Genomic DNA, 14,520 nt, shown 5'->3' with positions numbered 1-14,520 from the left:
CTACAACTCTCAGCTTCCCTGATTGTTGGTCATGCTAGCTGAGGCTGATGGGAGTTGGAGTCCAACAAAATCTGCTAGCAGAAGACTAGTTTATATCCCTTTGCTACCTACATATGACACTGTAGAACAGCAGTTCTCAACCTGTGGGTCCCCATATGTCGTTGGACTACAACTCCCATCATCCCTGAGCTCTGGCCTTGCTAGCTAGGGGTGATGGGAGTTGTAGTTCAACAACATCTGGGGACCCACAGGTTGAGAAAGGCTGCTGTAGAAGAAGTGGACAGAAAGGACATTGGGATCTACTAGTTGATCTCTGGTTGAGTTGCAGTGGATCCACATGTATTTCTGACTAGCAAAAATGAAAAGGTTTTTCCCCACCCTAAATTGAGGTATTGAGGTATTATTACTATTATTACTATTATTTGCAGCACTTACATTTGTATACCTTCCTTTATCCGAAGATCACAGGACAATTCAAAATATAAAAACACAAAATGAGAGCACATTTGTAGTAGCAGCCAGGTCACCAAGGTAGCATATGAACTGGACCATGGGCTCGCTAAATTATATAATGACAACTTCAGGAGGCCTAGACTCTGAGGAGAATATTTACTCTTTGCCTTGTACTGTTGTCCCTGACTAAGGGAGGGCAGAGCAAACCTGAAAGAACTAGAGGCTGTGTTTAGACTGCCTGTCGGATTTACATCATGATCTGAGGGCTTCAGATATCAAAGTGATGTGTTTGGTGCAACTCACTAGGACAGTGTGAGATTTGTAACGTGGCCCATAACAAAAGACAGCAAATTCTTTAACTACATAATCCATACCCTGGAAAATCAGTCCAGTGGCAACAATTAACACAATACAGTAAGCAGAGGGTTTCATGTGGTTCTTGTGGTTGGGGTGATTGATGAAGCAGGTGTGTTTTCAAAAGTCCTCTGAGGGGAAAGGGTAGGGTTTTAGAGGATTGACAAGGACATCCTTAGAAGCTGTTGTACACCCTTAGATGTCAATGTTAGGAAGCCGTTCGAGTGCAGTGATGAAAAAGAGTGTGCACCCAACACAGGAAACCGAAATGCAACGTGAGCAGGAAAAGAACTCTAGTAATCAAGGCCAGTGGTCAAGAAGGTAGTTTCTTCACATGCCAAAAACTCAGGATGAGCCCTAAGCCAAGCTTGTACTCGGGTAAGGATGGGTGAATCTGTCAGTGTTGCTTTCTCTTGACGTCTCTTTTCCCACTCATCAGTTCTCCACATCATTTTGTGATAGATTTTCAAATCCTCGTGACAAAATTTGGATACGTGCTGGTTTTGAAGGGTGGCTTTTTTCATTTGTGTATTGTTTCAGGAAGTCCACTTACCTTAAATGGTGGCTTTTGCAGCCAGTCCACAGGTTCTGCAGTGATCCAGTGAAGGGGTTAGGGTTTGGCTGACTGACGGCTGGTGATTAGCTAGACCAGCAGGCTTTGGGGCAGGCCTCTTCCTGGGGCCTGGTTTGGATAGCTTCACCCTTAAATATGAACAGAATCAAGTTTCTCTCTCAACTGCATTAGGTAAAAGGTAAAAGACCCCTGGACGGTTAAGTCCAGTCAAAGGTGACTATGGGGTTATGGTGGCCATCTCGCTTTCAGGCCAAGGGAGCCAGCGTTTGTCCACAGACAGCATTCTGGGTCATGTGGTCAGCATGACTAAACTGCTTCTGGCACAATGGAACATTGTGATGGAAACCAGAGTGCACAGAAATGCCGTTTACCTTCCCGCCACAGCAGTACCTATTTATCTATTTGCACTGGTGTGCTTTCAAACTGCTAGGTTAGCAGGAGCTGGGACAGAGCAATGGGAGCTTATCCTGTCGTGGGGAGTTGAACCGCCAACCTTCTGATCGACAAGCCCAAGAGGCTCAGTGGTTTAGACCACAGCGCCACTTGCATCTCATCTGCATACTCAGCCCATGGCAATGTGCAAAGGTACAAGATGAGAGATGTTGGGTGGGTGACAGAACCATCAGTCCCATGTCCTTGCCATTCCCTTCATCATGGCGGCTGCAGACAGAGCTACAGGTGGGATCTAAACAGCTTCTGTTGCTGTGGTTGGAGTAAGCTTGGAGATTCCCCATCACTGCCCTCTTCCTTGCCCAGGCTTAAACTAGCATTAGCCCTGAGTGTCTATATTCCATGTCTCGTCTATCACTTCTGTTACACATATTAACTGCATCTGGTTTTCTAACTTTTTTTTTTTTACATAAAGTATATCCTCAAAAAAGGCAACCCTTAAATGGCCTTGAACCATGGTAGTCACATGTTCCTTTCCCCTCTCCCTGCTTTTTGCAGCAACAGCTCACCACAAGTAGGAAATGAGAAATGTTGGGATACGGCAGACCGTATTGACTTAACACAAAGTTATTTAGCTCAGGTGTTCCAGGAGTAGCGGCACCCTTGGGAAATCCAGTGGTCAAGGCTCTCCAGTTCTTACTCCCCTCCCTCCTTTTCCATGTGTTCAGCTAATCTCTTAACTTTACAGGTTCAGGGACAAGAGTCACCACCATACATAAGTCTCTTGCCAAAGAGTGAAATGGAACACATAGATGAAGCCTATTCGCTTGCTTGCTTGCTTGCTTGCTTGCTTGCTTTATAACAATGTAAGTTAAAACAGTGACAATTTTGAAAACAGTTGGGTTGCAACAATAAGTAGCCACAAGCACTTAAAAGAGTGTGGCAGTGGGGAAATGCAAACTAGTGTCGCAAATAATTTAACCTTAGCAATTAAAACCTCTAACTGCCCAAAAGCATTTATAAATCAGAAGTTTTGACCATATTATGGAATGCCATTAGAGAGGGGGGTGAGTTAAACCTCCCTACAGGTTGAGGACCGAAGCCTGTAGACAGTTACCTTTTAATAATGGAATTCACAGTAAGTTGGTTCGGGATACAATAATACTCATGGGAGAACACAGCACAATACAGTGATACCTTGGTTCTTGAACTTAATCCCTTCTGGGAGTCCATTCAACTCCCGAAACCGTTTGAAAACCAAGGTGTGGCTTCTGATTGGCTGCAGGAGCTTCCTGCACTCAAGCAGAAGCCGCGCCGGATGTTCAGCTTCCAAAAAATGTTCGCAAACCGGAACAGTCACTTCTGGGTTTGTGGTGTTCAGGAGCCTATTTGTTCAACAAGTAAGCCGTTCGAGAACCAAGGTACCACTGTATGTTCTCTATGTGCTTGTGTGTGTGTGTGTGTGTGTGTGTGTTTGAGTCATAGTCCTATAGTGTCCCTACAGCAGCCTGGGGCCCTCCAGAAATTTTCTACCAGCCCATCCAATCTGGCCAATGGTCAACTAAGGCATGCTAGTCTCACCCCAATCCTAGGTCTATGTATATGGGCATTCCTGCTTTAAGTAGCCTACCCATCCACCTGTCACCAGAGTTTCAACATATATTAGACTACTGAGTATGCACAAGCCAGAATCTTGCAAAACTCGAGCTGCTATCCTGGACTTTCTTGACCTCCCCATTAAGCAAAGCTGTGATACTAATTTCTTGGCACAATCACCAGTTTTCCCTGGATGTCTCAGAGGATTCCCATCTACTGAAAGAAAGCACTCCATAATAGATGCGGAACATGCAATTTCTGGAAATATTTATCATTACTTTGTGTCAACAAAATGCCTTTTCTTTTTCTTTTTCTTTTGAGCTCCGCATATTTTCACTCTGAGAAAACAGATTTGTTTTGCAGCTCTCCAAAGGCCCCAAGCTCCAGAGCGAAGAAGACGCACTATCTTTCCGTGGTCAGCCTTCCTTTCGGCATCTGGTCACAATCCTACTGGGAGAAATGTAAGTAACAGCTTACCACGTGGATCGCCGAATGTGCTGAATTGCAAGAAAGGATATTAAATGAAAATATCCATAGCACCTGCAGCTTGTCCCAGATTATTCCCCCAGAGTAGTGTGGGTGGGTTGACTTCAAACCCCCCAGCGACGTGCAAACTGCAACTGCAGCTGCTTGTTGTAGTAGCAGCTTGCAGTGTTAGCAAATGGCTTGCAGATCCCAGCCCTTGTAATGAATCAACACTGATGGAGGCTGCCAATAGGCTGGGGGGGGGGTGAGAGTGGGGAGTAGCAGGCCTAGTGTAATTATCCTCCTTATCAATGTTAGACGTCTCCCCATCCTTTGGGTTTGGGATGATGAACTGCCTGCTCCACAAAATAGGGCAGTCAAAGAACTCAAATGCAAGCAGCTTTGCACATCTAAATCCTAAGACTTGTTGCCCTTTGGACCTCTCTCACTGTCCCTTGAAAATGCCTTTCACATAGTTGAATAGAGGCTGTGTGTGTAGATGGATGTGTGAAGAATCCACTTGTTTTTGCATGTAGTCTACTGTAAGAGTCATCTCCATTGCGCTGTACAGTTTTGCCTCTGGTCCTCCCCACCACTGACACATCCTTGTTTCCATTTCCCAGGAAGATTATCCATAAATGAATGTAGCCCTCTGGCTTAAGAATTGTCTCCCCCTGACCCTTGCCCTGCTAGCCTGCAAAGGGCTTTTGAACCAGCAACAGATACACCTATCTAGGTCCAACTGCAAAACAGGAGGTTTTTCTGCCAGTGTAGGAGTAGGTCAGCAATTAAAAAAACACCCGTGTCAGTGCAGTTAACTCTTTAGTCAAAGAAACCAAAACAGCACAGGCCTACTGATCACAGCAACTCTTCCCAGAAGGCCTCGCCCCAATGAAGCAGTTGCAAGGACTGAAGGTCCCTGCCTTCCCATGCTCTCTAAGGATCCTTCCATTGCAGCCCAAGACTCTCTTGTCTCTCATTGCTCCACCCTCTTCATTCCTTTGTGTTTTCTGGGAGGTGAGTTGGTTGCAGCAGGAGGGGGAAACTCCCTGGATTCTTCCACATCCTGCCTCATCTCCGTCTCCTGTTGACCAAGTCAGTAGAATTTTTTTATGCCTAATATCCCAACCATTGTAGTCTTCTTCTTACATCGCAATAGCTGACAAAGAAAGGCAGGGAGCCATTTTTTCAAGCCCTCAGATTTGCTCAGAAAAATATTCTGTGTTTTCCCCAGAAGATTTCAGATCATCTCCCAACTGACCTGAGTAGATTTCAGAAGTCGATCTCTAGTGAAATGTAAGAATGAGTGTGGCCAACAATCTTTGTGAAATGGCACATTGTGGAAGGTCTTTGAGGATCAGAAAACTTTTGACATCACAGCAGGGGACCTACAAGAGGGGTCAGTAATTTTTAGTAATAATAATAATAATAATAATAATAATAATAATAATAATAATATTTAAAAAGACAAATTTTGGGCAGCTTGGGGCCATGAAAACATACTTTTGGCATTACAGTGGAATACTTATAGAAGCAGTCAGTAAAACAAAACATTAAATAGTAAATTTAATTTTAAAATATTTTTATTTGATAGAAATTTTTGGATGGTTTTAGTGGAGGTGCAAAAAACCTTTGGCATCATAGTATCACAGCTGGAGAACCATAGGAAGAATGTTGTTTTTAAAAAACAAAACAAAACAAAAACCCATGGTTTTTAAGACAATTTTTGGAGGGTCTTGAGGACTACCAAAACCTCCCTTGGGAGCCAGCTGTGGCCTAGAAGGCTTTGAGCTAGACTGGGAGCAAAGTGTCTGATCCAGCCCATTGCATTCACTCAAGCCACACCACTAACATGCCATTTTGGTTGTGAAGCTTACCCCAGCAGTGGCTTTTAAATCCAAATACATTAGACTAACACATTGTGAGCTCCAGGCCACTCGCTACTGGTTTTCTTGTGCAAGTGAACATCATGTGTTTGTAAGAAGTGAGTGAGGTGCATGGTGAAGCATTACTGACAGTACAGATGTACAGATTCGTATTGATGTGGCCAAAGGGCTGAGACTGCTTTTTACTAGTCAAAAATCAGGCAATTGTGTGCATTCTGCTGACTACACACACACACACAGTATCTTGAGAGCCCTGCACATATGTGATACTTGGCTGCATTTCAAATGGTATGTTAAAAAGGATCAAACCTGAGTTTCAGCCTCTGCAGAGGCCATGTTAAGACTGGATACAAGCATTTTATTTGTTTGTTTGTTGGTCTTTTGGTTCTTTTGGCTTCTGCCATTCCAGAACAGTTAGAGCAGGTGATGTACACTCCGCTATCTAGTCAGCCCCTAGAAGGCTTAAATGTTTGGACATATTGAATGCAGATGGGAAATCAAAGACAGATCAATGCCTGGCAACACTACAAGGGAAATATAACTGGCTTCCCTTTGGGTTTTGTGATGTCAAGACAATAACAAATGTGAATGTCAAGTGGTGTTTAATATATTTATATTTGCAGTAAGATAATATAAATAATATTTTTAGCTATGAAACGATGCCAACATCTTTTCTGGAATGTGTGTGGGATCTTACTGGGGCAGGGGAGGGGAGACCCCGCATACAAATATATGCCAATCTGCTAAAATCCCCGGAGGGAAAACTAAGTAGCACCATAGACAGAAGAGAACAAAAGCAACCTTAAATGTGTATTTCCTTAAAAAGTTAGCTCTCCCCCACCCCTTTGTATGAGAATATGTGTGGACAAATTGGGTTGGCAGATGTCTTGCAGTCTCATTAAGTTGCCAGATCCTTGCCCAGGAATTGCTATAAATCAAGGGAAGGCCAATGTGGTGTTGTGAAGTACAAGTCATATCATCCAAGACCATTGGCCATGCTTGCTGAGGCTGATAGGTTTGTTGTCCACAACATCAGGACACCATGTTGCTTATCGCTGCCATTGATTCTCTAAGCCGGGGTAGTCAACATTTTTATACCTACCGCTCACTAATGCATCTTTCTTGATGGTAAAATTTCCTTACCGCCCACCAGTGCTCAATGGAAGGAGGATTCAGCTTGTGCCATAGAACCTCCTACTGCCCACCTAGAATCCTGAATTACCCACTAGTGGGTGGTAGGGACAAAGCTGACAACCCCTGCTCTAAACAGACTTTAAACTACTCCAATATACTGTTGTAGACATTTATTTTGTATTATCCAAAAGTACTCTTGGAACCACACAGGTGAGGGACTTAGTGGCCAATAAGTGGTAACGGCTTTGAACATTTCTTGCCGCCAGTTTAACTTAATAATTACCGTAATAGGTTAAAATTGTATTTCTGTTGGATCATAATGTGTATGTGTATTTTAAAATACTGAATAGTGCATAAGATTATTAGTCATTAGAAGGGGGAAGAGTGTTTGTTTGAAGTCAATACAGTGGTACCTCGGGTTACATACGCTTCAGGTTACATACGCTTCAGGATACAGACTCTGCTAACCCAGAAATAGTACCTCGGGTTAAGAACTTTGCTTCAGGATGAGAACAGAAATTGTCCAGCAGCGGCGCAGCAGCAGTGGGAGGCCCCATTAGCTAAAGTGGTGCTTCAGGTTAAGAACAGTTTCAGGTTAAGAACAGACCTCCGGAAGTACTTAACCCGAGGTACCACTGTATTTCTAAAAAAATGTTTAGAGGTACTCTCATTTTCCTACTCATATTGAAATACTGCCCCTCAATGAGGGCAAACATAGGTTCACAAAATGTTTAGGGGTATGCGTACCCCTGTGTACCCCGTCCCCCCAGGAAAAAAGCACTGTGCGTACCCGGGGGCGGGGGAGTGCTGGATATAGCTATAAGGGCTAATTCACAAATTTTTGCTCATCAATTCGTGATCACAACAGCAAATTGTGACTTGCAGGTATGAATACACAATCAAAGATAGGACTGTCATATATCACTCTGCATCCTCTTAAACACAATGCTTTTCAGCGCCCACAGAAATGTCAGCAAGTCATCTAGTGCAGATCTACAGAGGGTGGTGAATACAGCACATGATATCATGGGCTGTCCCTTGAATCCACTAGATGACATTGCAAGGGATAAGGGATCGTTGCCTTAGGAGAGCGAGAAAAATTCTCAGGGATGACTCACACCCCAGCCATCACCTTTTTAATCTTCTACCCTCGGGCAAGCGATATAGAAGTATAATCAGCCGTACCAATAGGCTAAAAAATAGCTTGTATCTGTGGGCTGTTAGGCTGTTGAACAGAAAATAACATAGCGCAACTGACTTGCGAGGTGGTGTGTTGTGCGATAAGCACACAGTGTGCAATGAGATTGAGTGTTGTGGGGGGAGGGAGGCTCATTTAATTTCATTGTACACAGGTTGTAAAGGTAAAGGGACCCCTGACCGTTAGGTCTAGTCATGGACGACTCTGGGGTTGCGGCGCTCATCTCGCTTTATTGGCCAAGGGAGCCGGCGTACAGCTTCAGGGTCATATGGCCAGCATGAGTAAGCCGCTTCTGGTGAACCAGAGCAGTGCACAGAAACGCCGTTTAACTTCCCGCCAGAGTGGTACCTATTTACCTATTTGCAGTTTGACGTGCTTTCAAACTGCTAAGTTGGCAGGAGCAGGGACCGAGCAACGGGAGCTCACCCCGTCGCGGGGATTCGAACTGCCGCCCTTCTGATCGGCAAGCCCTAGGCTCTGTGGTTTAGATCAAAGTGCCACCCGCGTCCCTCTACACAGGTTGTACATTGACAATAAAGGTATTATTAACTTCATGATCTAGAGCATGATCTCTACCAAATGCTATCTGACCAAAGGAAAAGTCAGTGGCAATCCTGCAAGCTTCCTCCCCCCTGTGATTGCCACTTCCATAATACTGTGTTTAGTTGGGCTATTCTTGGTTTTAGCAATATTTTCTTTATTAAACCAGAGAACACACTGCCGCAGTTTCTATGCATGGTTAAGCACGGTGGCTCCTGATCAAGCCGTAATTGACAGGACATGGAAGAACTTGTCTTCAGTTTGACGGGATCATAGCAAATTGCTAATGAAGTGCTTCAATCTGCTTCCTCCTTACAGCGCAATCCTTGAAAAGCAGTTTGAGTTCTGTCAGGAGGTGTTTCTTTTATGAGGGCAGTTAAAGGGACACCTGCTTAGACTGATATACCTAATGCTGTGTCAACATTTCCATTGATTTGGTTTATAACCCAGCTGTGAAAACTCATTTTAGCCCAAGACTTGGTATAGAATATCTAAAATCCAAGAGGGAGGGGAAAGTCCATCATTACCCCACACTGAAAGGTATATACTAGAGGGGCAAAATATAATTAGACGAGTTAAGGTAAAGCTGGCAGTTTTCTCTCAAACGGAGAGAGTGATGTTTGTCCATTAAATCATTCTGCAGTAAATTAAATCTATCAGCAGTGCAGTTCTATGCAAGCAAGTGGGAGAAGAAGCAAGGTAACCAGAATCGCACACAGTATTTCAAGGATGGTTGCGCCATAGATTTGTATAACAGCATCATGATATTGGCAGTTTTTGTTTTCAATCTCAAGCATGGAATTTGCCACTTTCACAGCTGCTACACAGCCTGGACAGGGAAGATGGGATTTGTAGTCCACAATATTTGGAGGCTGCCATTTTGCAACCCATTGAGGCATCAGTTAGAGCTGAAACTCTCAGAGTACTTTCCTTTCACCTACTGATCTATCCATGGTCTGGCAAGCATTTTTCTGACCCTCTTGCTTGTCCCAAACCCCAGACACAGATCAACTTTCCATCTCTGTCTGTGTGCATCAAACAGAGGGAACTCTAATTGATCCCAGTTCTAGGTATCTTCCCCAGACTGTCAACTGGACCCATTGTCTTCCTAGCTGCCCACAAGCTTCGCCGCCTCAAAACACGATGCATTTTCCAGCTCAGAGCAAAATTCAATCTTTGCCATTAAAGTACGTAAGAAAGTAAGAAGAGTCTGCTAGATCAGGCCAATGGACTATCTAGTCCAGCATCCTGTTCTCACAGTTGCCAACCAGAAGGCTGTGGGAAACCCTCAGGCAGGACTCAAACACAAAATTAAATGACAACTTGTAGCAGCCCTCTTAGGTCTGAGTCAGAGGCCTTTCCTGGAACAAAATCTGGATTGTTTCTTTTCAAAACAATGCACCTGCTCTACCATGGAAGTATGAGCCCTTCAAATAACAGAAGCTTCTAGCGATACAGTATGCTCTGGAGAAAAATGGAATTGGGCCTTAGTTTAAGAAAACTCAAGCAATGTGCTGATGATGACACAGTTACCCTACTTGTGAAATTTCTCCCTCTTGGTGTTGAACTCACACCATACCTTGCAAACTGGGCTATCCCCTGTTAATCCTATTACACCGTGATCTAATGTAGGGTTGCCGTATTTCAAGAAGTAAATATCAACATCAGAGTGGTTGAACTTTTGGGGGGAAATCGACATCATAATTGTTGTGCTATTTGGGGGAATTTACCAAAATAGGCAAGGAGTCAAACACATACTTCCTTCTTCTGTTGGCAAAAACCCGGACATTTTGACAATTTTTCAAAATTCCCACTGGACGCTAATTCCGCCGCTGAAATCCCGGACATGTCCAGGAAAATTCCAGAGGTATGGCAACTCTGTGTAATGGGAACTTTATGCTGTGAAATGGTTCAGGGGGGAGGGGTGGAGACCACACTAGCCTCCTCAGTTTATGTTTTAGTCATCAAGGTGATCTCACCTGTGAGACTCTAATCTGGTTTTTAACTCCTATTGGGGCTGCTAAATATGTCAGTTTGCATTGGAACAACTATCAGTGCTTCAGTGAGCAGTGAGTGATTTGAATTGCGGAAGGTATCCACTTTCCCTGACTCCAATGCTGGGATCAAATGTGCAAAGAAAGGCGAAGGTACACCATCTGGCTTCTAAAGAGATGAAGGTGTGCAAAAGAGTTTGATCTGCTGCTATTTGTTTAATGACTGCAATTATTTGTACCCCACCTTTCAGTGTACAAATTCTTCCAAGGCAGCTTCCGCCGTACATAAAGATACAAGGGTAAAATCATGTGGGGCTGCCTTTGAAGATGACTGGGAAACTACAACTAAAAGGAATGTAGCAGCTAGACTGGTGACTGGGAGCAGCTGTCAGGACCATATAACACTGGTCCTGAAGGGCCTACATTGGCTCCCAGTATGTTTCTGAGCACAATTCAAAGTATTGTTGCTGACCTTTAAAGCCCTAAACAGCCTTGGCCCTGTATACAGTGGTACCTCGGGTTAAGAACTTAATTCGTTCTGGAGGTCCGTTCTTAACCAGAAACTGTTCTTAACCTGAGGTACCACTTTAGCTAATGGGGCCTCCCGCTGCCGCCGCACCGCTGCCGCGCAATTTCTGTTCTCACCCTGAAGCAAAGTTCTTAACCCAAGACACTATTTATGGTTCAGCAGAGTCTGTAACCTGAAGCATCTGTAACCCAAGGTACCACTGTACTTGAAGGAGTGTCTCCACCCCCATCATTCAGCCCAGACACTGAGATCTAGCTTTGAGGGCCTTCTGGCAGTTCCCACACTGCAATAAGTAATGCTACAGGGAACCAGGCAGAGGGCCTTCTCGGTAGTGGCACCCACCCTGTGGAACACCCTGCCATCAGATGTCAAGGAAATAAGTAACTATACAGTCTTTATAAGACATCATTTAGAAGCCCTGTTGGCAGTTTGAATTCACACAATGGTGTGAGTTCCTGTTGCTCTGTGTCAGCTCCTGCCAACCTAGCAGTTTGAAAGCATATCAGTGCAAGTAGATAAATAGGCACCACTGTGGCAAGAAGGTAAACAGCGTTTCCGTGCACTCTGGTTTCCATCACGGTGTTCCGTTGCACCAGAAGCAGTTTAGTCATGCTGGCCACATGACCCAGAACGCTGTCTGTGGACAAACGCTGGCTCCCTCGTCCTGAAAGCGAGATGAGCGCCACAACCCCATAGTCATCTTTGACTGGACTTAACCATCCAGAGGTCCTTTACCTTAGAAGCCCTGTATAGGGACGTTTTTAATGTTTTATATTTTATTATGTCCTGTATATGCTGGAAGCTGCCCAGAGTGTCTGGGGCAACCCAGTCAGTTGGGTGGGGTACAAATAATAAAAGCGTTGTTGTTGTTGTTGTTGTTGTTGTTGTTGTTGTTGTTGTTGTGTTATATTGGGATAGTTCAGTCTATAGAACAGGATACACTTAATCTCAGGGTTGTGGGTTCAAACCCCACGTTAGGCAAGATTCCTGCATTTGCAGGGGTTTGAAGTAGATGGCTCTTGTGGTCCCTTCCAACTTTAAACTTCTACGATTCTATAAAAATATCACCATTCATCAGATCCCTTCCCACGATGGAAGAAAGCCCTGTGGAGCAAGTCAGAGGGTAGAAGCCAGCTGGAGAAGTTCCTTGGCTCCTTCGTTCTACTGGAATCCACCCCACCAGGGCTGTTGTTGGTCGATGGTCCTAATCACTGCCCAACATTATGAAGTCATTCAGTGCTGCAAATTCAAGACAGCAGTTCCTTGCCCTGTCACCTATTCAGATCATTATTAATAATAATACATTCATTAACTCATTAGCTGACCTACTAAGGCTATCCCCGCCCACTTCCCCAACAGAAATTGTTCTGAAGAAAGGAATAATTCATTTGTTTATTTTCACAGCGTCTAGCCCACCAATTTGCCAAAGCACTCTAGGAGGTGATCATAAAAGCAAAGTGCAGAACAGGCAATAAAGCGAAACAATAGAACAAAATATTCTAAAAGAACAAAACCAGACATGTGCATTTAAAAGCTTGTCTAAATAATGATACAAAAAACCTAAGAAGTTTGCCTTGCAGACCAAGATCCACCTAATCCATATTCTGTTTCCAGCAACCATCAGTCAGATAGCCCAAGGAACTTTACAAAGAGGATGAGCCATGGCAGGTGTCCCTGATAGTTTGTTCCCAGTTCTTGGAATACAGAGATAAAGGTGCAGGGTGTGGAAGTAGCCATGGTCCCTAATTGGTTATCTGGTTATCTGTTTTTTCATTTCTTCCTAAAAGAATATGAAGAGGTGGGTTTTGGTTTAGGCCTGCTTTGAACTCCAAAGCACAAGGGACACTTCTTCTTCTTCTTCTTCTTCTTCTTCTTCTTCTTCTTCTTCTTCTTAATACCCCACCCATCTGGCTGGGTTTCCCCAGCCACTCTTGGTGGCTCCCATCATCATCATCATTAAGCAGTGATCAAACATTAAAAACTTCCTTAAACAGGGCTGCCTTCAGATGTCTTCTAAAAGTCAGATACAGTCATACCTCGGGTTACAGATGCTTCAGGTTGTGTTTATTCGGGTTATGGACCCGCCGAAACCTGGAAGTACCGGTACGGGTTACTTCTGGGTTTCGGGGGTCACGCATGCGCAGAAGCGCCAAATCACAACCCGCGCATGCGCAGACACACCACTGCAGGTTGTGAACGCTGCAGGTTGCAAACGTGCATCCCATACAGATCACGCTCACCACCCAAGCGTCCACTGTAGTTGTTTATTTCCTTGACATCTGATGGGAGGGCGTTCCACAGGGCGGGCACCACTTCCAAAAAGACCATGTAAATCTGTCCTCCTGTGGTGAAGGAAATCTAAGCATGTTTCCATATCTAAATCTCAGTTACTGGGGGAGCTCGTATGACCTAGGCCAAATGGGACATTATAGGTTAAGACCAAGGCCTTAAACAGAACATGGTGTTGACCTATAAAGCCCTAAATGGCCTCGGCCCAGTATACCTGAAGGAGCGTCTCCACCTCCATCGTCCAGCCCAGGCACTGAGGTCCAGCTCTGAGGGCCTTTTGGTGGTTCCCTCACTGCGAGATATGAAGCTACAGGGATCAGGCAGAGGGCCTTCTTGGTAGTGGCGCCCACCGTGTGGAACACCCTCCCATCAGTTGTCAAACAGATAAACAACTATTTGAGTTTTAGAAGACATCTGAAGGCAGCCCTTTTAATGGATGGAGTTCTATTGTGTTTTTAATATTTTGTTGGGAGCCGCCCAGAGTAGCTGGGACAATCCAGTCCGATGGGTGGCATATAAATAATAAAACTGTTATTGTTGTTGATAACATGTAAACTTTATAGTAACAACATCAAAACCTCACAGAAAGCTAGTGTTTCAGGAACCAAAACCTAGCTTTTACTTGTGCTGGTTTTCTGGGTACATTGATTGACTGGTTTTTAATGTGAAGGACTATTCAAAGGTGTGAATCTTCCACACGTTATTCTGAAGTGGTACAACTCATGGGTTGTGGACTGCATATGTATGTTAAATTTTGGTCTCAGATCTGAGGGACCCCTTTGCAAGGAGAGTAAGCCTAGCAGTCAAACCAGACTGACAGGAACATCTTGTTAAAAACCCACCTAAAATTACAGTTTTGTAAGGAGGACCTCTCTAGGCTTCAGTTTGGGCCTTGCTCAGCTGCAGCTTGTTAACTTTTTCAAGCAAGTTTACTAAAATTTGATTGCGGGAGCACAAATCTCTGGTGATCACTTTCTAGCTGTTCTGGTTTCCAGTAGTATATCCTTTTTATGGTGTTTGGCATGTAAATGATGCTGGCCTTGGAGAAAATAGGGAGGGGGCAGGAGAAAGATTAACATTTTAACGTCATTCCTTGGCTACTCGTGCTGTGCAGGACT

At 44.3% G+C, this 14,520-nt stretch overlaps 1 long non-coding RNA gene across 2 annotated transcripts in view; it reads left to right on the top strand.

The window, feature by feature from the left end:
• Positions 1-14,520, top strand: part of LOC308473702 — a 50,537-nt gene that overhangs the window by 21,291 nt on the left and 14,726 nt on the right. Inside the window, exons 3-5 of one of the 2 annotated variants that reach the window (XR_013984219.1) lie at positions 2,520-2,637; positions 3,731-3,828; positions 5,070-5,231. This is a non-coding gene — a long non-coding RNA (uncharacterized lncRNA). Of the gene's footprint in view, positions 1-2,519; positions 2,638-3,730; positions 3,829-5,066; positions 5,232-14,520 lie in introns of both variants that reach the window. The other variant, XR_013984220.1, reaches the window with a different exon arrangement.

This window comes from Podarcis pityusensis, assembly GCF_964106645.2.
Source record: "Podarcis pityusensis genome assembly, chromosome: 3".
In the NCBI taxonomy this organism is placed as follows: Eukaryota; Metazoa; Chordata; class Lepidosauria; order Squamata; family Lacertidae; genus Podarcis; species Podarcis pityusensis.
This window is presented reverse-complemented; position numbering and strand designations above follow the sequence as displayed.